Below are 24,377 nucleotides of genomic sequence, written 5' to 3'. Positions count from 1 at the left end.
TACCCTACTCCACAATTGCACTTACAAGGGAAGGTATGACAAAAATATTTCTAGATAATAAAGCGAACTGAAATTTTTATCAATGGTACCTATTGACGTACATACAGTGGCGGCCATATAATTAACAACGACATCGTATTAAAAAGAATATAACTTGTTATGTTCCAAATATTTGAATATTTATATGGAACAAAATTTGTAAATAAAGTACAGGGTAAGCACTTTCAAATAAAGCCAAAACATGTTTTAATTCTCCCTCGTATATACGAAAGAAACCACGATTTATTAAAATAGTCATAAATCGACATGGCCACATAATTAAGAACGATATAAGTAAAGGTTACTTTAAGGTAATTTTCATACACAATATGTGAATATATTGTTATGTATTTTAGAAATCGGTTACTTTGATTCATTTTTAGTATCAATTGTCCTTCAATGGTACATATTATTGAGTCTAAGTTTGATAATTAGGGCATACCTAAGGTTTTCCAAAATTTGCCCATAATTTGACGAATTTATTTTATTTTTGGGATCTAAAGCCACAGTTTTGGCTTTCTCTCATTCCCTCGACGACGCTCTGAACGATACTCTGTGATTGTCGTTCAATAATCGGCGCTAATTTACCATTAAATTGGCTTTTATCTCACTTCTTTGAGTCCTTTACGAGGGAATTGTCTGGGAAATAGTTTCGTAAGAGTCATTTCCACCTTATAAAGCGGTAGAATTTTTGTCTGCATGTAGTAGACACGAAATGAAACAATAATATAATGTCTATACAAAAATTGGAAGAATTCCACACCGAATATAACATTTATTAACATAATGTTTTGAATGCTCGAATTCCACAATAATTTTGTGTATATACATCAAACATTAGTTTATACAAAAATTGTATTTTCATCCATAAAAATTATTGATTTGACTGGTTTTGATATTAATAAGAGCTTCATTGATTAAAAAGTCTTACATAACTATGCTTACCCCACCCACAAAGACATTGAGCAATGAAGGCTTTCAAAATATTAAACCTTTCATTTTTGTTCGGTGTACCGTTAGTCCAATTTTTTGTACAAAACGAAATTATTTTTTTATTTTCTGTCTACTACCTGCAGACAACAATCCTGCCGATTTATAAGGTGGAAATGGCTCATACGAAACTACTTCCCAGACAATTCCCACGTAAAGGATTCAAAAAAGTGGGGTAAAAACCAATTTAAGGGTAAATAAGCGCCGACTACGGAACGACAATCACAGGGTTTCGTTTAGAGCGTCATCGAGGGAATGAGAGGAAGCCAAAACTGTGGCTTTAGATCCCAAAAATAAAATAAATTCGTCAAATTATGGGCAAATTTTTGAAAACGTTAGGTATGCCCTAATTATCAAACTTAGACTCAATAATATGTACCATTGAAGGACAATTGATACTAAAAATGAATCAAAGTAACCGATTTCTAAAATACATAACGATATATTCACATATTGTGTATGAAAATTACCTTAAAGTAACCTTTACTTATATCGTTCTTAATTATGTGGCCAGGTCGATTTATGACTATTTTAATAAATCGTGGTTTCTTTCGTACAAACGAGGGAGAATTAAAACATGTTTTGGCTTTATTTGAAAGTGCTTACCCTGTACTTTATTTACAAATTTTGTTGCATATAAATATTCAAATATTTGGAACGTAGCAAGTCAAATACTTTTTAATACGATGTCGTTCTTAATTATATGGCCGCCACTGTATACTCTAACACAAATATTGCAGTCATTGTTTCGCGTAGTTCCTATATAGCGTATCATCCGGAATTGAAATATTTTACCGAATTAGCTGTAATCTGGTATCAGTGTTTCTTATTGCACCGCCAAATTTCCCGCGATAAATTATCAGTAGTGGTCCATGGTTTAGTATACTTGGTATACTTCTTAACCAAACATTCAACCCGAATAGGTTTTAATAATGAACTAAGTGTTCAGAACACCACCTTTAAAAGGTACTAATTGAACCCGGTGCCCTTCGCTACCCCGACTAAGATAAATTATAAAGGAATGACGATAATTACACAGTGCGACAACAAAAAATTACAAGGAAAATTTAATAGAATATGAAAGTAGATCTAACAATATGAGACACGTGTATCGGCGTTTTTAAAGTTTAATCGGAAAGTAACCAAAGTAGGCGGGGTAAGTTCCGCCCATTTCAAGTTTTTTATACCCTCAGCCTTTAGGCTAAGGAGGGTATATACACTTTGATACGATGAAAATGTGCCTCATCGAAATAATGGTTTTAGACCCCAAGTATGTTTGGACGAAATGTGTTTCAGACAATTTGGAGTCGATCTAGCCATGTCCGTCCGTCTGTCTGTCCGTCTGTCTGTCTGTCCTGCTGGCTGGAGCGCACGATAACTCTCGAACGGATGAACCGATTCGATTCGAATTTTGGCTTTCGTAATATTTTGCCCAAACTTAGTTTAAGTTCGAAGATGAGCTACATCGGTCCACTCCTTCCGGTACCTCCCCCACAAAAGTTCAAAAATGTTCGGAAAGTTTGTGCGCACGATAACTCCTGAAGGGAGTGACCGATTTGGTCCATTCTTTGTATAGCGTAAACTTTCTACCAGAGTAATATCAGGTTCCAATATTGTCTCAATAGATCCACTCCTTCGGGTACCTCCCACACAAAATTTTGGAAAAGTTCAGTTTAGGGCCATCTCTCGAATCGCTTTGATTTTTGTTTTAACAACTTGTATTCACTGCCCTCCATACGACGGTACAAGTTTCATCAGGGGCAAGTCCATACTTCCTGAGAAAATAGCATGAAAGTTGCAAAAAAAACCCTATGACACCGTGGGAGGTGGTTGGAGCGCAAGATAACTCTCGAACGGATTTGCCGTTTCGGTCCAAAATATGGCCTTAGTAATATTTTGTCCAAACATAGTTTAAGTTTGAAGATAAGCCATATCGGTCCACTCCTTTCGGTACCTCCCCCACAAAAGTTCAAAAATGTTCGGAAAAATTGGTCGTTCGGCAACTCTTGAAGTGAGTGGCCGAATTGGTCTATACTTTACACATCCTAATATATCTACCAGATATAGATCAGGTTCAAATATGGACTATATTTGTCCACTCCATCCGGTACCTCCCACACAAAATTTCGGATAAGTTCACTTTAAGACCTAATATCGAATCACTTTGATTTTTTGATCACTATGGCAGCATACATTGTGGCTGGAGATCCACTTCCATAACGGTCAATGTCGATCCATTTAGTATCTCCTGCGCAAAACTGTTGATCTTTAATCCTAATCAACATTTTTGTCGGTTTAAACGCCGAAAATTTTTAAAACCCCCTAAATACATACGTATTTTGAGAAAAAATTGTTTCAATATACACAGGCTGAGGGTATATCTCTGCCGGCAAAGCCGACTGATACTTTTTTACTTGTTTTCGAAATATTCGAGTTAAGATATCTTCGAATACTTGCATTTTAGGTATATAGTGTCTTTGGCAAGCTTACAGAGAAGGATGTGAAGAATATGTTAAAATGTTTAACCCCTCATGCGGTATATTATATGTATATTTCCCAATTTTTTTGATGAAAATTTGTTTCCTTCTTTTTTCTTACATGAAAGTAATATGAAACTTGGCTCTAGGTGAAAAGTGTCAAAAGAAGAAAAATTCTACACAAAATTTTACTGTGAGTTTCAGAATAAACCATATATTTAGGTATACAATTTTCTTAAGAAAATTAGATTACAAATTTATATATTTTAGAATGAAATTATTTGTTTCAATTTTGGACAGTTAATTTTACATAATTCCATACTGAATCAAAATCTAACAAAATCCTTCACTTTTTGGGGATATGGTAAAAAAAGAAATGGTCCAAATCAAATTTCACTATGATACTCTGAATAAAAGAAATCTGTAACCATAACAAATAACATTCTTAGCAGCATTTGTTTTTATATAGGGTTTAGGGCCATATTTTACAAATCTTATCCAGATTGTCATTGTGATTGGACACTATAAATATCTTATTGATGGTTTTTTGTTATGAATTCATACGGAAGGTGTTGTGCGTTCCATTTAAAAAGCTTTTGAAATATTTGTGGTGAAGATATATTTGAAAAATATAGAAAACCCAGATCGGATGTTGTAAAATTGTGTATTTTTAGTACTTTTTACTTAAATTACGTTGTTAGGATAAGCCATTGGTTGCTTATATTGTATGTGAAAATACATGGGAGGTCTACGGCTATGGACCAGTGAAAATATAGATGTCATATGGGCTCTCACATACACGATTTGGCGTGGTCCAAAATAATACAATGATGGGAGTAACTCCTGCTTTGGTAACATTTACGGAATTTTGTTCGATTTTTGTCCGATTTTTGAAAAAAGGTCCAAGAAGATACCTTTGATGAACCGCATGAGGGTTCAACAAAAATATTCCCCACATCCTCCTCTGTAAACTTGCCAAGACACTATATACCTAAAATGCAAGGAATCCAAGATACCTTAACTCGAATATTTCGAAAAAACTAGAAATGGGCGGAACTTGCCCCGCATACTTTGGTTACTTTCCGATGTAAACATTAAAAACGCCGATACACGTGTCTTATATTTTTAGCTCTACTTTCATAATCTACTCCAGGGATACACAAAGAGAATCTGACACATTTTCTCTTAAATATTTCACACTGCATTTTTGTTGGCATTTCTTAACTTTTTTATGTTTTAAAACTTTAATTGTATTCTAAAATAGTAAAAGTTGCATATTGTTTAAAAATATTTATAAAACAATGTATATATTTTTGATTGTACTTGTGTAAATTATGGCTGCGATTAAGAGTAATCGACGCTAGAGTACTGTTTTGTTCATCATTGATTTACTCAGTTTTCCCATCATTTTGCACAGTGTTATATTATCTTTAAATATTACCATTAATTCATATTTATACCCTACACCACTATGTGGAAAGGGTATTATATGTTTGTTTTGGGAAAAATTCATGTAGCACCGCGAAATATTCGTCGGAGACCCCCAATGTGGTATACCAATCTTCATATCTCGGCGAGATAAAGCGATTTTGAGATGTGTGTCCGTCCGTCCGTCCGTGTGTCCGTCTGTCCATTATAAATTGTAATCAAACTCCAGGCCGCAATTATGGACCGATCGTCACGAAATTTGGTATTGGGGTCGGTTTCACATCAGAATAGATCGCTATTTTAATTGGTGATGATCGTGAAATATTTAGCAGGTGAAATGGACTAAAAACATAATTTTTATCCAATTTTGTAACTGCTCTGTAGGTCACAATAATAGTCCGATCGCCTCGAAATTTTTAATAAGGTAAGAGTATATGACAAAGAAGAAGTTTGCAATTTGAGATGAGGATCAGATAGTATTTAGAGGGTTAAATGGACCACAACTTTTGTGTGAAAATTGTGAAAATGTTTAATAAACAGCTTATATCTTTGTTCCTGAAAGACACATTCCCCACTCGTGAGTTATATTTGGAAGACGATCTCTTGGCCTTTCAATTGATGTCAATTATGTTGATGAACGTGATCAGATAACAGAGTTACAGCCTAATATATCCAGTTTTTTGTTTGTAGTGTATTCATAAACCCGCTAGAGGTCGCAATTATAGCTCAATAATCACGAAATTTTGCACGAGGTAAGAGTTTAGGTTGAAGAAAATGCCTATAATTTTGCATGATGATCTGATATTATTTAGCGGTTGACATACACCATTACTTTCATATTTTCATTCCTGGAGGGCATATACCGGCAAAGTAGCCTACATATGGAATAATAACTACTGACTTTCCCCTGATACAAATTGCAATAATGTGTCTGCTAGATAACGCACCTACTGCCTGATATATAATGTGTTTAGTGTAGAGAACCACAATTTCCTCTCATGCTACAAATTGTCTCTATCATGACAGAGATATTTTCAGTTCAGTTGTTAAATTGGATTTTTATACAAATATTGCAACATGGGGTCGCCTCGCCACCTATTTTATACCTCAGGATTTAGGGTAAAGGGGATACAAACAAAATACGACCAAAGATGTGTCTCATCGAAATACACTGTGCAACAAAATGGAGCTAAAAGTCTGGGGGGTGGAAAATTCCTTTTGGGGATGAAAGCTCTTGTTGAGTATATACAGAACCCAAAAGGACAGATCCGCAGTGAGTCGAACTTTGGAGATATGGCGCGATGAATATTTTACTGGAGACCCCATAAGCCCTCAAATATTAGCGTTATATCTTTGTCCGCTGTTGTTTTAGCATATTTTTGAGATCACATTTCTTCAGCCAAATCAAATGAGGATTATTTTCGTGGTTAATTTGGCCTTCTATCTCGCTTCCTTCAATGTCCTTTTCGTCCTTTATTTTAAGAGCCGCTATAAAAGTACCACAAGATGACGTTTATCAGCTTCGAAATGTTCTGCAAAAATGTCGGCCAGAAAATTTTAGGTACGGCTCTCATTGACAACAAATCGATATTGTCGCGTTTTCGTGGTCGTTTTGTGCATTTACCCTGTTTTTGTTAAGAAAAAGACTATTTTGTTATTTGTATATTCGTTACAGAACATACAAAAACACAAAACACAGTTTTTTTCTGAGCAAACAGGGGTAAATGTAAAAAATGACTATGAAAACGCGACAAAATCGATTAGTTGTCAATGAGAGCCGTACCTAAATTTTCTGAGCGACATTTTTGCAGAACATTTCGAAGCTGAAAAACGTCATCTTGTGGTACTTTTATGGCGGCTCTTAAAATAAAGGACGAAAAGGACATTGAAGGAAGCGAGATAGAAGGTCAAAATGCTCTACGAAAACAATCCTCATTTGATTTGGCTGAAGAAATGTGATCTCAAAAATAAGCTAAAACAACAGTGGACAAAGATATAACACTAATATCTGAGGGCTTATAGGGTCTCAAGCTAAATATTCATCACGCCATATCTCACAAGTTCGACTCACGGCGGATCTGTCCTTCTTGGTTTTGTATATACTCACCAAGAGCTTTCATCCCCAAAAGGAATTTTCCACCCCCCAAAATTTCGGTTCACAGTGATATAAGTTTTAGACCCCAAGTATATTTGGACGAAATTCGTTTCAGATAATTTGGAGTCTATTTAGCCCTGTCCGTTCATCTGTCTCTCTTAATGTCTAGCTGGCTGGTGCGCACGATAACTCTCGAACGGATCTACCGATTAGAACCAAATTTTATACAACGTAATATTTTGCCCAAACTTTGTTTAAGTGCGAATGTAGGCTGTGTCGGTCCACACCTCCCCCAAAAAAGTTCAAAATTGTTTTCGAAAAATTGTGTGAACGATAACTGGCGAAGTGAGCAATCTTGCTCCAAACTTTCCATATATTATTATTCCTTCCAGAAATGTAAGAGTCCTCTCGAATCGTTTTGAATTTTTTTCAGCAGATTGTACTTGTGCCGCAAATCCGCAAGTTAACTCTCAAGGGGATTTTCTGATTGGTCGAAACTTTACACATCGTATTATTTCCTCCAGTCATGTGTCGGTCGGAATATGGACTATATCGGTCCGTCCTTCGAGTACCTCCCACACAAAATTTTGGAAAAGTGCAGTTTGAGGACGCGTATCGGATCTATTTGATTATTATTTTCTTTTTTTTTTTTGAAGAAGGTTATTTTTACGGTCCCTATTCTGGTCCATTTCCCGGGGTAAGTCATACTTCTTGGGATAATAGTCCAAAAGATACAAATTCCAAATTACAAATCTGAAAAAATAATTCTCAAATATTTCCAAAACTCAGAATTTAGCTTACTAAAATTGATTTGGTATAGTCCCATATTACGATACCTACAGATTCCACGTATTTTGAAGCAAACTCGTGTTACAAAATAAATATATATTTAGAGGCTGAAGGTACATATATCACCTTTAGCGCAGCTGACTTATACTATCTTCTTTGGTGTGTAATTGAATATGAATAATTTTGCGATTTAAAAATGTTTTTGAATGCAAAATTTTTGAATTTCTATACATTGTCAGTTATTTTTACCGGTATAAAATATATATATATATATATATATATATATTTTTTTTTTTTTTTTGATATCACAATATATGCCCACAATGAACTATTTTCGAATCATATGTGAGGTACAAGTGCACAATTTTGGACGATAGATCTTCAATAAACTCGCAATTTTCCCAATTATCAAATACTAGCAAAATGCCCGCTACTTCGTATGCGGAAAAGGAATAATATACAAATAAACAATATTTAGTATGGAGAACACTGAAAATTTTGATGTACTAATGCCTATTTGAATTTATATTTAATTTCTTTCAAGTACTGCTCGTACACGTTTTGTTCGAATTTCAAAAAAAACCTCTACACTTCAACAGCGGCCTACATTTTAAATTCCAGTCCATGTTTTATTAGAACCGTATGGGTATTTTGAAAATTTTATCCACATTTTCCAACCGAATTTCGGAATTTGTGATAGCAAAATGTAGAAAACCAGTATTCAGAAGATGTTACCCTATATAACAGTAAATTTTTGAGACATTTTATTTTAGGTCTTTTTTCTCAGGATGTAAAAACCTTCTTGTAAAGCATTAGCCGCATAAATCTACCTTTTCAAATGAACTTACTATAACGTTCAGAATAGACAACAAAGATAAAAACAATTTTGTTGAAAAGGTACGTATTCAGTGCAATTTTTAAAATCCACGACCTTAACTCAAATGTTACAGTTTTAGTTCTACTTGTTCACCCAATGTCAATGGTATTACATGTAGAAACCTTTCATACATTTAAAAGCGGATTTAAATAAACATTCTGATCCAATCTCATAACAAATTTCATTTATCGATTCACCCAATACCATTGCTTCAATATTTAGTATTATTTAATACTTCTAGTATACTTATTGTACGACCCTCTCTAACAATGAAACTGACAAATCAATAATATATCAGAATTTCACTTCTATTCCTTTGCCCAATACCAAATACACCCAACGTCAAATTTAATAGCATTTAGTACATTTCGTATCCAGCCCTCAGCCTAATTTTAGAATTTGTGTGCATTTCAAAAAATCCGTATCTAAACACCAACACAATCCCTCATACAACAATTCGAAATTCCACCTATGTATGTATATCCCTTCATGCAACACCAAACTGGTACCAAATTTAGTACTTATAGTAGGTATAAGTTTCAAAAATAACTTCCTTTTATCCAAAACAATATCCCAACAGCGATTTAGTATTTTTCGTATACATTAGTACGAATTTCCAAAAATTCCTCTCTATTTCCACTCTAAACGTCAACTGCTATACTAATACCGAATTTCACAATTTCAGCTCTACCCCTTTACACAATAACAATTAGGATCAAATTCTGTGCCATTTAGTAATTTTCGTATACTTATTGTACGTATATCCACAACCACATACATATCTAAACCAAACCCGTTCGTTGGTATTGATATGGTTACGAAGTTTTTCGGCAAATCACACACACGCGACCCGACCGCAAAGTAAGAGAGCAAATGTTTTGATTTTTATACCCTCCACCATAGTATGGAGGGTATATTAAGTTTGTTTTTCCGTTTGTAACGCATTGAAATACTCATTTGCGACCCTATAAAGTATATATATTCTTGATCAGGGTAAAATTCTAAGTCGATCTGAGCACGTCCGTCCGTCCGTCCGTCCGTCCGTCCGTCCGTCTGTGGTAATCACTCTAGCATCCACAAAAATAGAGATAGGACGCTGAAATTTTGGGAAAATGCGTCTTTTGTTTGCAGGCAGGTCAAGTTCGATGATGGGCTATATCGGTCCACGTTTTGGTATAGCCCCCATATAACGGTACCCCCCGATTTACGGTATTTTGACGTTTTTAGCTACATTTTCAGACCGATTTGGCTATAATTTGACATTTAGGGTTCTTAAGTGTCAACAAACATATATAACAAAACTTGTGGACATAGGTCCACGTTTTGGTATAGCCCCCATATAACGGTACCCCCCGATTTGCGGTATTTTGACGTTTTTAGCTACATTTTTAGACCGATTTAGCTATAATTTGAAATTTAGGGTTCTTAAGTGTCAATAAACTTATATAACAAAAGTTGTGGACATAGGTCCACGTTTTGGTATAGCCCCCTATATAACGGTACCCCCCGATATACGGTATTTTGACGTTTTTAGCTACATTATCAGACCGATGTAGCTATAATTTGACATTTAGGGTTCTTAAGTGTTAATAAACTTATAAATTAGAAGTTGTGGACATAGCTCCACGTTTTGGTATAGCGCCCATATAACGGTACCCCCGATTTGCGGTATTTTGAAGTTTTTAGCTACATTTTCAGACCGATGTAGCTATAATTTGACATTTGGGGTTCTTAAAAGTCAATAAACTTATATAACAAAAGTTGTGGACATAGGTCCACGTATTGGTATAGCCCCCATATAACGGTACCCTTCCGATTTACGGTATTTTGACGGGTTTAGCTACATTTTTAGACCGATTTAGCTATAATTTGACATTTGAAGTTCTTAAATGTCAATAAACTTATGTGACAAAACTTGTGGACATAGGTCCACGTTTTGGTATAGCCCCCATATAACGGTACCCCCCGATTTACCGTATTTTGACGTTTTTAGCTACATTTTCAGACCGATATAGCTATAATTTGACATTTAGGGTTCTTAAGTGTAACTAAACTTATATAACAAAAGTTGTGGACCTAGGTCCAAGTTTTGGTATAGCCCCCATATAACGGTACTCCCGATTTACGGCATTTTGACGTTTTTATCTACATTTTCAGACCGATTTAGCTATCAATTGACATTTAGGGTTCTTAAATGTCAATAAACTTATATAACTAGTGGACATAGGTCCATGTTTTGGAATAGCCCCCATATAACGTTACCGCCCGATTTCAGGTATTTTGAGAATTTTACCAACAAGTTTTAACCGAATTATCTGTAATTTGAACATTTGACATTTGAAATTCTTAGTGGTCACCACACCTCTCCACCAAAAATTGTCAAGAAAGCCCCCATATAACGGTACCTCCCGATTTTCAGTAATTTGATGATTTTAGCTACAATATTAAACCGAACAAGCAGTAATTTGACATTTGAAGTTCTTAGTGGCCACAACACCTCTCCATCAAAAATTGTCAACATAGGTCCATGTTCGGATATAGCTCCCATGTAACGGTACCTCCCAATTTTCAGTAATTTGGCAATTTTAGCTACAATTTTTAACAGAACTAACTGTAATTTGACATTTGAAGGTTGTAGTGGTCACCACACATCTGCATCAACAATTTTCAACATAGCCCCAATATAACGGTACTTCCCTATTTTCGGTACTTTGAGGATTTTACTTAAAATGTTTAACCGAACGTAGGTCCATGTTTTTGTATAGCCCCAAAACAAACCTCCCGATTTTCCGTACCTTAGCTTTATTTTTTAGACGAACTTTCTGTAATTTGAAATTTAAAAGTCAACAAAAATTCTGCAACAAAAATTTTTCATTTAAGTTCATATTTTCGTATAGCCCAGTTCCTCCGAACTAGCTGTTAATGACATTTGAAGTTCCCACGTTATGTACCGATTTTCGATATTTTGAGGATTCTAGCTAAATTTTTAACCGAATTAGGAGTTATTTGACATTAAAGGCTCCCATCAAAAACTGTCAACATACGCCCATGTTTTATTATAACCCCTATATAACAGTACCTCCCAATTTCTAGCCCATAAAAATTGTCAACAGTTAGATATAGGCACCATAAAAAAGGGCCTCCCGAATGAAGCATTTTATGTACATTATCTGACATTTTAACGTACTCACTTAAAGTTGGGGACAGGAATGAATATTTTATGGTGGAGGGTATGAAAAGTTCGGCCCGGCCGAACTTAATGCTTTTTTACTTGTTTTACTTCAGTTTTGTACTGAATGTCATGCAAGCAGGTTGATGCCGCTTTATTTGTTTTTTTTTTTTTTGGGTACACTGAAAAGATTTTGCAGTTGTACAGCAAATATTTGGAGGGAAGAATTTGAAAATGATTTTTTGGTTTGTATTAATATTTTTAATGACGCAGAATGCCTCGTCTGCAATGCAACAATAAAAAATGTATGTATATCCATCTTACCTTAGGCGTCATTATAACACGCATACAAAATATCATTTAATGACGGGAAATGTGCGAAAAAAAATAATATGAGTGGATAATTTTCACTGTGAGGTAGAAATCGATGTTGTTTAACAATTTTTATTTTTTTATCTAAGTTTACCCGAATTTCGTTAATTTTATTTTATTATATTTAAGTTAAGAACCTAATGTACAAATATAAAAGAGAACGAAATCGCCATCATTAATCAACTCTTAGCAATCGCAGTTTTAATAAAAGAAACTGAAGTGGATACTTTTGACTGTGATTCACTGTATATTATTTTTAATTTTAGTCATACAGAGCGAACGCGCCAACAATATATTTTTTTCTATTTGAAAATTTTGCCTTTTTAGGCGAAGATCATTTTTAGTATTAATTTATTAATCGAGCTTTTTTATGATCTATAATGCAAATGAAAAAGGAAAGCCAACGATTCGAACCCACACACCCACCACTATGTTTGGCTCTGAACGCTAACACGCCGTGACAACTTTTTTCCTGTGTTTTTCATTTCATACTCAATATGAAAATCATCACCCTGTTCTGTCAGTGTAAGTTTACCCACACATAAACAATTTAAGCGCTCGCTTTTCTTGGTCGGCTATGATCTAAACCAATTTTCGCTCATTGAGAGCACAAGAGAGACCCAAAAATTTTCTCTGCCTCACTCTGATCTAAACCATAGCCGACCAAGAAGAGCGAGCGCTTAAATTGTTTATGTGTGGGTAAAATTACACTGACAGAGCAGAACAGGGTGATGATTTTCATATTGAGTATGAAATGAAAAACACAGGAAAAAGGATGTCACGGCGTGTTAGCGTTCAGAGCCAAACATAGTGGTGGGTGTGTGGGTTCGAATCGTCGGCTTTCCTTTTTCATTTGCATTATAGATCATAAAAAAGCTCGATTAATAAATTAAAAAAAAAATAATAATACTTAAAATGATCTTCGCCTAAATTTTCAAATAGAAAAAATATATTGTTGGCGCGTTCGCTTTGTATGACTAAAATTAAAAATAATATACAGTGAATCACAGTCAAAAGTATCCACTTCAGTTTCTTTTATTAAAACTGCGATTGCTAAGAGTTAATTAATGATAGCGATTTCGTTCTTTTTTATATTTTTACATTAGGGTCTTAACTTAAATATAATAAAATAAAATTAACGAAATTCGAGTAAATTTAGATAAAAAAATAAAAATTGTTAAACAACATCGATTTCTACCTCACAGTGAAAATTATTTTTATTATTTTTATTTCTATTATTTTTATTTGTTAAATTTTCTTTAAGCTGGCATATTATTTTTTCGCACATTTCCCGTCATTAAATGATATTTTGTATGCGTTTTATAATGACGCCTAAGGTAAGATGGATATAAATTTTTTATTGTTGCATTGCAGACGAGGCATTCTACGTCATTAAAAATATTAATACAAAACAAAAAATCATTTTCAAATTCTTCCCTCCACATATTTGCTGTACAAAATCTTTTCAGTGTACCAAAAAAAAAAACAAATAAAGCGACATCAACGTGCTTGCATGACATTCAGTACAAGACTGAAGTAAAAAAATCAAAACATTTGCTCTCTTACTTTGCGTTCGGGTCGCGTGTGTGTGATTTGCCGAAAAACTTCGTAACCATATCAATACCAACGAACGGGTTTGATCTAAACCCTACACACCAACAGCGGCTATAATACCAAATTTCCGAATTTCACCTCTATTCATAATACCATTAATACTTTTCGTATGAAAGTACGAATTTCAATAACTATCTCCAACAGTAATTGTGAATTTCAGGATTCCACCTCTATCCGTCCACCCAAATTTAAATCGTACCAAATTTAGTACCATTTAGTACTTTTCGTACCCATAAGTACGAATTTAACTCGAAATTTCAGGATTCCAGCTCTATTCGTTCACCCAAATATAAATTGTACCAAATTTAGTACCATTTAGTACTTTCCGTACCCATAAGTACGAATTTCCAAGACTAAGTCAATCCTACAGTCCAACAGTAATCTTAATTCCAAATTTGAAGATTCCAGCTCTATTCGTTCCCCAAAATCCAAATTGTACCAATTTTAGTACTTATCGTACACATAAGTACGAATTTCCAAAACTTCCTCAATCCTACACTCCAACAGTAACCTTATCTCGAAATTTCAGGATTCCAGCTGTATCCGTCCACCTAAATATAAATTGCACCAAATTTAGTACTTTCCGTACCCAGAAGTACGAATTTCCAAAACTACCTCAATCCTACACTCCATAAGTAAGCTTAATTATAAATTTCAGGATTCCAGATCTATCTGTTCACCCAAATCCAAAATGTACCAAATTTAGTACTTTTCGTAACCATAAGTACGAATTTCCAAAACTTCCTCAATCCCACACTCCAACAGTAACCTTAACTCGAAATTTTAGGATTCCAACTCTATCCCTTCACTCAAATATAAATTGTACCAAATTTAGTACTTTCCCTACTCATAAGTACGAATTTCCAAAACTACCTCAATCAGTACACTCCATCAGTAATTTTAATTCCAAATTTCAGGATACTTTCCGTACCCATAAGTACGAATTTCCAAGACTAAGTCAATCCTACAGTCCAACAGTAATCTTAGTTCCAATTTTCAGAATCCCAGCTCCATTCGTTCCCCCAAATCCAAATTGTACCAAATTTAGTACTTTTCGTAACCATAAGTACGAATTTCCAAAACTTCCTCAATCCCACACTCCAACAGTAACCTTAACTCGAAATTTTAGGATTCCAACTCTATCCCTTCACTCAAATATAAATTGTATCAAATTCAGTACTTTCCCTACCCATAAGTACGAATTTCCAAAACTACCTCAATCAGTACACTCCATCAGTAATCTTAATTCCAAATTTCAGCACTATCCGTTCACCCAGCTCTATCCGTTCACCCAAATCCAAATTGCGTACCATTTAGTACGTTTCGTACCCCCTAAGTACGCATTTCCAAAACTTGATCAATCCTACACCCCAATAGTAATCTTAAATCAAAATTTCAGGATTCCAGCTCCATCCGTTCAAGTAAATCTAAATAGTACCAACTTAGTACAATTTAGTACTTTCCGTACCCATAAGTACGAATTTCCAAGACTAACTCAATCCTACTCTCCAAAAGTAATAAAATTCCAAATTTCAGGATTCCAGCTCTATCCGTTCTCCCAAATATAAATTGTACCAAATTTAGTACATTTAGTACTTTCCGTTCTCATAAGTATGAATTTCCAAAACAATCTCAATCCCACACTCAATCAGTAACCTTAATTCGAAATTTCAGGTTTCCAACTCTATTCGTTCAACTAAATTTAAATTGTACCAAATTTAGTACCATTTAGTACTTTCCGTACCCATAAGCATCAATTTTCAAGACTAACTCAACCCTACACTCCAAAAGTAATTAAATTCCAAATTTCAGGATTCCAGCTCTATCCGTTCTCCCAAATATAAATTGTACCAAATTTAGTACATTTAGTACTTTCCGTTCTCATAAGTATGAATTTCCAAAACTATCTCAATCCCACACTCAATCAGTAACCTTAATTCGAAATTTCAGGTTTCCAACTCTATCCGTTCAAGTAAATCTAAATAGTACCAAACTTAGTACAATTTAGTACTTTCCGTACCCATAAGTACGAATTTCCAAGACTAACTCAATCCTACACTCCAAAAGTAATAAAATTCCAAATTTCAGGATTCCAGCTCTATCCGTTCTCCCAAATATAAATTGTACCAAATTTAGTACATTTTGTACTTTCCATTCCCATAAGTATGAATTTCCAAAACTATCTCAATTCCACACTCAATCAGTAACCTTACTTCGAAATTTCAGGTTTCCAACTCTATCCGTTCAACTAATTTTAAATTGTACCAAATTTAGTACCATTTAGTACTTTCCGTACCCATAAGTATCAATTTTCAAGACTAACTCAATCCTACACTCCAAAAGTAATTAAATTCCAAATTTCAGGATTCCAGCTCTATCCGTTCACCCAAATCCAATTTGTACCAAATTTAGTACCGTTTACTACTTTTCGTATCCATAAGTAAGAATTTCCAAAACTACCTCAATCCTTCGCTCCATCAGTAATTTTAATTCCAAATTTCAGGTTTCCATGTCTATCTAAATCCAAATTGTACCAAATTTGGTACCATTTAGTACTTTTCGTACACATAAGTATGAATTTCCAAAAGTACACCCATATTTCAACTGTACCCTTCAACGGTAATCTAAATTCCAAATTTCATGTTTTCAGCTCTATCCGTTCACCCAAATCAAAATTGTACCAAATTTAGTACCATTTAGTACTACTCGTACACATAAGTACGAACTTCAAAAATAATTTTCTTATATCAACACCACTTCCCAACCTTGATTTCCATACCAAATATGAAGATTGTAGCTATATCCGCTCAAAATATACAATTGGTACCAAATTTAGTAACTTTTCGTACACTTATAAGTCGAATTTCCAAAAACCCTTTGGTACATCTTTCTAAATCTCCATCAGTTACCCTCATTCCAAATTTCAGAATTCTAGCTCTTGCCGTTTGCATAATACAAAGGGTACCATATTTAGTACCTTTTAGTACTTTTCGTACACTTCTAGGTCGAATTTCCAAAAACCCAGCCTTATCTCACCCCTACACACCGACAGCAACCCACAGTCAAAATTTCAGCTTTCTAGCTTCAGCGGTTTCGTCTGGGCGATGATATGTCAGTCACTCAGTCACTCAGTCACTCACTAAGCTCTTTTATATATATAGATACCAAATTGCATGGTATATATATATATATTTATTTTAGGTTTATTCCAAAAAAGAACCTGATATTCAAAACAATTTGAAGATGTAGCAGGAGGGGCTAATCAATGTGAATTTTCCAATTTTCGAATATTATTTAGAAATGTATAATTTATATATTTTTCCACAAACATCCCAGTAAAGACAAGGGAGGCTTCTCTTATATCAATGGATTCATATTAAGTTATTGATATTTGACCTAGTTTTTATCGCCGAGTCCGAACGTCGTGTCCTAAGTTGCCACTTGTACAGACGTTTTTCATGGCTGAAATACTCAGGAAATATCGCCAACATTACTAAGGGGTATTTTGCCACCGTAGACATTTTGATGGGAATCAGCGTGCAAGGCGGTTGCACATTGGTAATTCCTACAGTTTGTGGTGTAGGGTATCACATGGTCGGCCCCGTCCGACTATAGCCTTTGCTTACTTGTTTTATTTATAAATAAAGGTGATATGAAGACGTTCCCTACGCGTTCAGTTCTGTGTATAAAGCTTAAGGTAACGTCGGTGTCATGCTTAAGTGTTCCATACGTAATTTTTGACGTTTTAAGATACAGATGGTTTCTAGGGTTTTCCGGTATGCTCTTTCTGAATTTCTTGTCGGCTTTCTTATCTGATCTAGTTTCGTAGGTATCCACGCATCTAAAAGCGTTGAAATTTTAAAGCGTAATATTGTAAAAACTTACAAGTTTAAAAACACATTTCAAAAATCAGAACTTTAATTTTCGATTTAGAAGTTTTTAATTTTTTGAGGCAAGGATAGAAAATATATTTGTCACGTTATTCCATATGGTATACAATATTTCACATTTGTGTCATAAGTGTGGACCTGGAACAAATCGACAAAAATTTGATTTTAAAAAAATTCTCTATAACTTTTATATTCCAATACATATTCCTCTATTTTTTTGCAAATATGTTCTATATATTATTACACTGTGCAGCATCATTTTTGGAGGGTGGAAAATTTCTTTTGGAGATGAAAGCCCTTGATGAGTATACTAAGAACCCAAAAGGAAATTTTCGCTATAGGTCAAGTTTCTAAGATATCGGGCGATGAAGTTTTCGATTTTTTCCCTATAACACTTGAGAAAATAGCTATATATCTCTGTTTTGCGTTGTTGTAGCTTCGTTTTGAAGTGACAAGTCTTCAGTTAAATCGATTGGCGAATCTTTTTGTAGAACATTTCATTCTTCTAACTCAATGCCTTTCATGTCCTTTTCGTCCTTTATTTCTTGAACCGTAGTGAAAGTACCACAAGATGAGATTTTTCAGCATCCAAATATTCAAAAAAAATTTTGCTCAGAAGAATTTAGGTACGGTTTTTTTGACAACTAATCGATTTTGTCCCGTTTTCATTGTCCTTTTTGACATTTAATCGGTTTTGGTTCAGAAATAAAGTATGTTTTGTTTTTCTCTATATTCGTTATTGGTTATTTATTGGTATGTAATCATAACAATTGGAATATCCGGTTCAAACATTGAGATAACCGGGTCTATCCCCCAAGAAATTTTTTTATTAACGTGTTCATAATTGCAAGAGCTATTTGTGATAAATATTTCAGAAGCACGCCAAATGTCTACATAAGCTATAACCAATTGTTATGATTACATACCAATAAATAACCAAACAACCAATTGAAGAAAATGTAGTAAAAATAGGTCGGAGTTATTCTATTCTCTAGTAAAATTTCACGCAAAATATATTCACTTCTCGAATACACGCTAACATCTAACGGAAGATCAAGTTCAAATAGATTTTGGGTTCCTTTAAATGGGGTATAATCTTGAAATAAAACTCTGTCGGGTAATGTTCATTTTGAATGATTACTGAGGTCCAATAACATTAGTGAAAATGTTGTAAATTTTCGCGGAAATTAAGAAAGAATTAAAAAAAATTGCTTGCTTGCAACTTGTTTTAATAAAATTTAAGCTGTTTATGCATCGGAAAAATATTTCAAAAATATGTTCGTAATGTAAACATCGCGACGATTCAAATGGAACCAAAAATATAGAAATTTGTTTAGCGGTTTGCACACTTTAGCAAAAACAAAAAAAATGTATTGAGGGAAGTTATAAAATTTTTGTAAGAGAAAATATTTTTCAAATTTTTTTTGTTAGTTGAAGAAAATGTAAGAAAATTAGGTCGGAGGTGTTCTTCTATTTCAGTTAAATTTCACGCAAAAAATCACGTTTTTTATTCTAATGACTTCTCGAGCAGAGATTGTCTGAGCGTCCGTACCTTTTTGAAAATAACAGCATATTTTTATTAATATTTTAATTTTTCAAAATAACTGAAATAATTGAACAATAAATTGGATTATGCACTTAGCACACCATCTACAATATATTCCGAACACTACCACTACTTTACGTATGATTCAAAGAATTTTGCGGGTGAAATAATAAACAAACATATGCATAATGTCCATATAATATAAGAAATATATATATCAGGAATATTGTCAATTATTTCATATTCCATTTCAGAAAAAAAGGATAATTTTTTTTCGCGCTACATCAACGATTTTTTATATGTAAGTTAAGAAAAAAATTGCCAGTACGAATCTGGTCGCGAGCCAATTTTGGTTGTTGCGTTATGGCGCTTTTATTTCGCCTTTTAAAAAAAAATATTATAAAACGCTAATTATTTTAATAAACACCATTGTTACAAAAAAGTTCTCTCGAAGTGACTTCAGCGAGTAGATTGCATAATACCTGCAAAATGTTACACAGAATTCGCGGAATGTACATAAAATTGATAAATTATTGAATATAAGTCAACTTTTTTCAAAATTAAGGCTACAATCGTACAGATTGGTGTTATAGTTTCGATGTTACAGCCAAAATAAGCACATATTTTGGTCAAAAAAGAATTTTTTATTTGACAAAATATTTTTTCACATGCATTATGTAGTAGAAAATGTTGACAAAATCTATAGGAATACTTCCTTCATTTTGCTTAAATCTCCCAATAAAATAGACGGATTTTGCTTTATTGACATTCATATTAGATCTTTCCTTTAGGGAAGGTAATTGGGTAGATGAGGATATATCTCAAAGCTTCTGAAATGGAAACAGACGTCAAATAACCCATTTTAATTTATATGCATTTTAAAATACGTGTAAATCGCGTAGTTATTAAAATCATTTCGTCCGCATGTGATTTTCATGTACAGCAAGACTATATTTTTTAATTTATATATATTTTTCGAAATTTACATTGGAGGCTAAGATGTAGCATCGGCTACATCCTAGCATTAAAAACCCTATAAAATATCTCTAATTTGCGCAAAGTGCATACAATTTTTGTCCGCATCCGATTTCAGTGTTCACCATGAAAATCTATATCGATATATATATATATATATTTCAAGGCGATCAATCGAGAACCGTGGATGTAGCATCACACACTATTTTTTAGATAAAATGAATGTAGCTCCCTTATAAGTGAAGTTTTCAAATCTCTGTTTCCTCTAAAACGAAGATGCTGTACTAGTTGTTTCATTGCAGTTGAAACGAACCGCAGAAAACGCGATAAAATACGCGATATTTCCAAAAACAATTTTAGACGATTTTTCTACTTTGGAATTTCTTGTAACTCGCGTTTTAGTAGATGGATTTTCACGGGGAATGATTTATTGGATCCGGAAAGTAAAAACCTAAAATGTGCAATCAAGTACGAAGAAATCGAATAACAATTGTTAAAATTAGGCCCGAAAAATATGATTTTTAGAAAAAATGTTCGCACAAAATTTTCGCATTTGGATGCAGATTTCTATGAAGCTGTGTAGACTACATTCACGACACATATATGGAATAACTCAGAATCACGAGTTCTACAATCCTATATATGATTTTTTGAAAAACCTGTTTGGGGAATGAAATTAGAAGAACATTTCGAAACACTGTAAATCTGGCTTCAAAATGTCAGCATCATTTAATGGTAGAAGCAGACGAAATTTTGAAAAGTAATACATTAGTGAGATGATCCTTATTTAGTTTGCTTCTGCTTTTACTTTGACAGGAAACTCGAGAGAAGTGTGGTTTACTCACAAATAGAGACATAACAAAAAAAGATATGGTGGCTTCAACCCGTTTTCGCCAATTTTTTAACATAAATATAGCCGCAGCTTCCACGCAAATTATCTTTTAAGGCCAATATTTTTTGCCACGCCCAAAAACATTTAATTTTATCCAAAAATATTTAATCTGAATAATATACAATCACAAGTTGCGTGTTCTAAAAGGGTAAACCTTAGCTTCAGCTATGTTAAATTTTCAAAAATATTGGTGATATAAAGTGTATATTTTAGAGTGAAATCCTTTTATGCCTTTTTTTTAATAAAACGGGATCTCAAAAAATAATAATAAAATGAGTTTTATTATTATGAAAAACATCGATTTTTAGGTTATAAAATTCGTTTGTTTATTCTGTCAAAAACTTTGTTTGTTTGGCTAGGTTTACGACGTTTCCGACGTATGTAATGTACGTCAGAAATGTATGTCAGATACGTCATAATTGCAGACACCATCTCTGTTCTCGAGTACACGCTAACATCTAGCGGAAGATATGGGTAACGTTCAAATAAATGTTGGGTTCCTTTGAATGGGGTATAATCTTCAAATAAAACTGTATCATTTGAAATCCGTGTAAATCGTGAAATCCTCAAAATAGCTTGATGCGCATGTGGTTTACCAATACACCGAATTCTTTTTTTTAATTTGTGCACATTTGCCAGGATCTACTTTGGCCGCTAAGATGTAGCATCGCCTGCAAAAAACGGTATAACGCTTATAATTGCACAAAGTGCATACACTTTTTATGCGCATCCGATGTCACTATCATCTAAGAAAAAATACATCAATCTAAACCTATTTCCATAAATCCATCAAGATTCGTGGATGTAGCATCACACACTATTTTTGGGATAAAATCTGATACAGCTCCTATGCCACTAAATTTTTTAAACCGCTGTTTTCGCAAAAACGCTAGTGACACATCCTCATTGAAAAGTAAACGATCCAAAGAAAACGCGACGAAATCCGCGATGTTTTCGCCGTTCTGGTGGATGGATTTTCACAAACTATAATTATATGAGCCGGACCATCATAAAACTAAAATATGTTGGGGTCTTAGCAAATTCAAAAGGTTAAAATAGGATATTTATCGCACAAAATGTTGACCTTTGCCAATAAATTACTGTGATGCTGATGCAGATATACGTAATTTGAAAGACTTGACTGGCAATCCAATAACAACGTTAAAAAACTAGTTTGCCTTAACGTGGTGTTTTCCCATTTTTGTTCATTTATGTGGCCATAGCTTCCATACAAATTGTTTAGCTTTTCTAGCCAAATGTTTGAGCTTTTTTAAAATGACTTCATTTGGTTATATAGTTTCCGCATTATAATAGTGCAAACCTTGGCTTCCGCAATTTTAATTTTTGTTTGACTTTCACTCATATATTTTTAGCAAAATTTGTTGCTTCATAACTTTTACACACAGCACATATCTTATTTTAGAATTTCACTGTTGGGTTGGCTATTATGTATATCAATAACAACTTCGTTAACATATAGCTAATTTACTTAAAAAGTGGCATAACACATACTTTATCTTGTGTCAAAATTCTATGCTGATATCTCTAAAGCTCAACGAGTTTTAGCTCATTTACTACGACATTGGCTTTATTTAACAAAAAGTTTCAAATCATGTTTGATTTTGTAGTGAAATTAAGCACTAGCTGGCTAGCTGTTTGCAAAATATGGTCCAAGTAGCTATTCTAGTTTTTGTGTAATAATCTTTTTAAATTGGGAAGTCAAATTTCAATCGCCAACTTAAAACTCCTTTCTCTCGAAAACTCAATTTTTTTAGATGTGTCACTCTTTGAGTAAGTGAGCGATATATATTTTTATTGTAGCTAACATTTTTTTATTTTATTGCCATTTTTATTTTCGAAACCTTAAGTATTTACATTAAATTCATCATATTATTAGTTCTGAATTTTGGGATAAGCCATCAATTTTTTTAACTTTATAGAATTGTTTTCTTGTTGGTACTGTTCTATTCTAATATTTCCGAAGATTTTATTTCAATTTTTAGTTACCATTGCCACTGCCTGGTTCATACAATATATGTAGCAAGACACAACAAGAATCGTACAAGTGATACACTATTTAAAATATTTACTGCATTTTTATAATATTTCTCAAAATTAAAATTTAATTTTCGTCGTAACACTTAAAAAAGCCTTTAAAACATTTTCCACACACATAAATACATATTATATGTATTAATATGAAACTCCACACCTGACATCAAAAGCATTTTTTAATCACTCGGCAATAAAGATTTCATTTTAAATTCTTAATAATAGCACAACATCATATCATGGCTGGCACCTACATTTATTGATATTTATTTTTCCTCGTTGGCTTATTATGGAGGACAGGAATCACAGACACTTGCTCGAGCTTTACATTACTTTGTTTGGTTTCATTTTTTATTCGTAAAATATTTCAAAGGACATTGGCACAAACAACCACACAAGCGAGCAAACATTTATCACTTGATTAAAAGTCGAGTAACAAATATGGACAGAACCCGAAACGTATGACGGGAAAATGAGCTGACGAATCCGCCCGAATGATACATTTTATGTCTGGTATATTAAGAAACGGCGATTTTTTTAGATTCTCTTTAAATTTAAACGTGTTAGTTTTAACTATTTTTTCCAAAATATTATTTCACTTTTTGAGAAACATTGTTGAGCTTTTCTAACACACACAAACAAATTTATGAATTACACTCACACTATTTTCTTTAAAAGGTGCGCGTATAGAACCCATCTGCTTTATTTCTCAAATAACAACCACTTTCACGTAGCCGTTTATACCGTCTATGGAGTAGTTGACGCTTTGAGTTACCGTTACGTACTAACACTATTTTGCAATGAAAATTGCTACTTCATCTGGCCAGCATTGATTGTCGTTGTCGTGTTTATCTTCGCTACATAAAAACGATTTTCGTTTTCCTCTCGTCGTCTGTTAATGCTTTCAACATGTAGTGATTCTGGTGAATTATTGTGGATGCTAACAAAGAGGGGTAATAAAGTCCACAACATCATACATAAGAGGAAAACAGCGCTAACAGTAAAGTATTGTTAACATTTTGTGGGCTATGTACTCTATTTTTGTAGATGTTGTAACAGTTCCACATTCTGGGATGATGGGCGTACTACTAACATACTTATGTAGATTATATTTTGGATATTTTTAGATTCCAGGTCAATGGAGGTGAATGTTAAACACAAATGCTAATGCT

General features: G+C 33.6%; 1 protein-coding gene across 6 annotated transcripts in view; it reads right to left on the bottom strand.

Annotated features, from left to right (window-relative positions):
• LOC141394647 (uncharacterized) overlaps positions 1-23,991 on the bottom strand; it is a 992,399-nt gene extending 968,408 nt beyond the window's left edge. For all 6 annotated transcript variants that reach the window (XM_073969386.1, XM_073969385.1, XM_073969381.1 and 3 more), the window contains exon 1: positions 23,460-23,991. The gene's annotated coding sequence lies outside the window, so the exon portion shown is untranslated. The remainder of the gene's footprint in view (positions 1-23,459) is intronic.
• Positions 23,992-24,377: the final 386 nt, after the last annotated feature.

This window comes from Musca autumnalis, unplaced genomic scaffold, assembly GCF_047663935.1.
Source record: "Musca autumnalis isolate F117 unplaced genomic scaffold, ASM4766393v1 scaffold_2, whole genome shotgun sequence".
NCBI classification, from domain to species: domain Eukaryota; kingdom Metazoa; phylum Arthropoda; class Insecta; order Diptera; family Muscidae; genus Musca; species Musca autumnalis.
The sequence above is the reverse complement of the archived record's forward strand: the minus strand, read 5'-3'. Positions and strand labels throughout refer to the sequence as shown.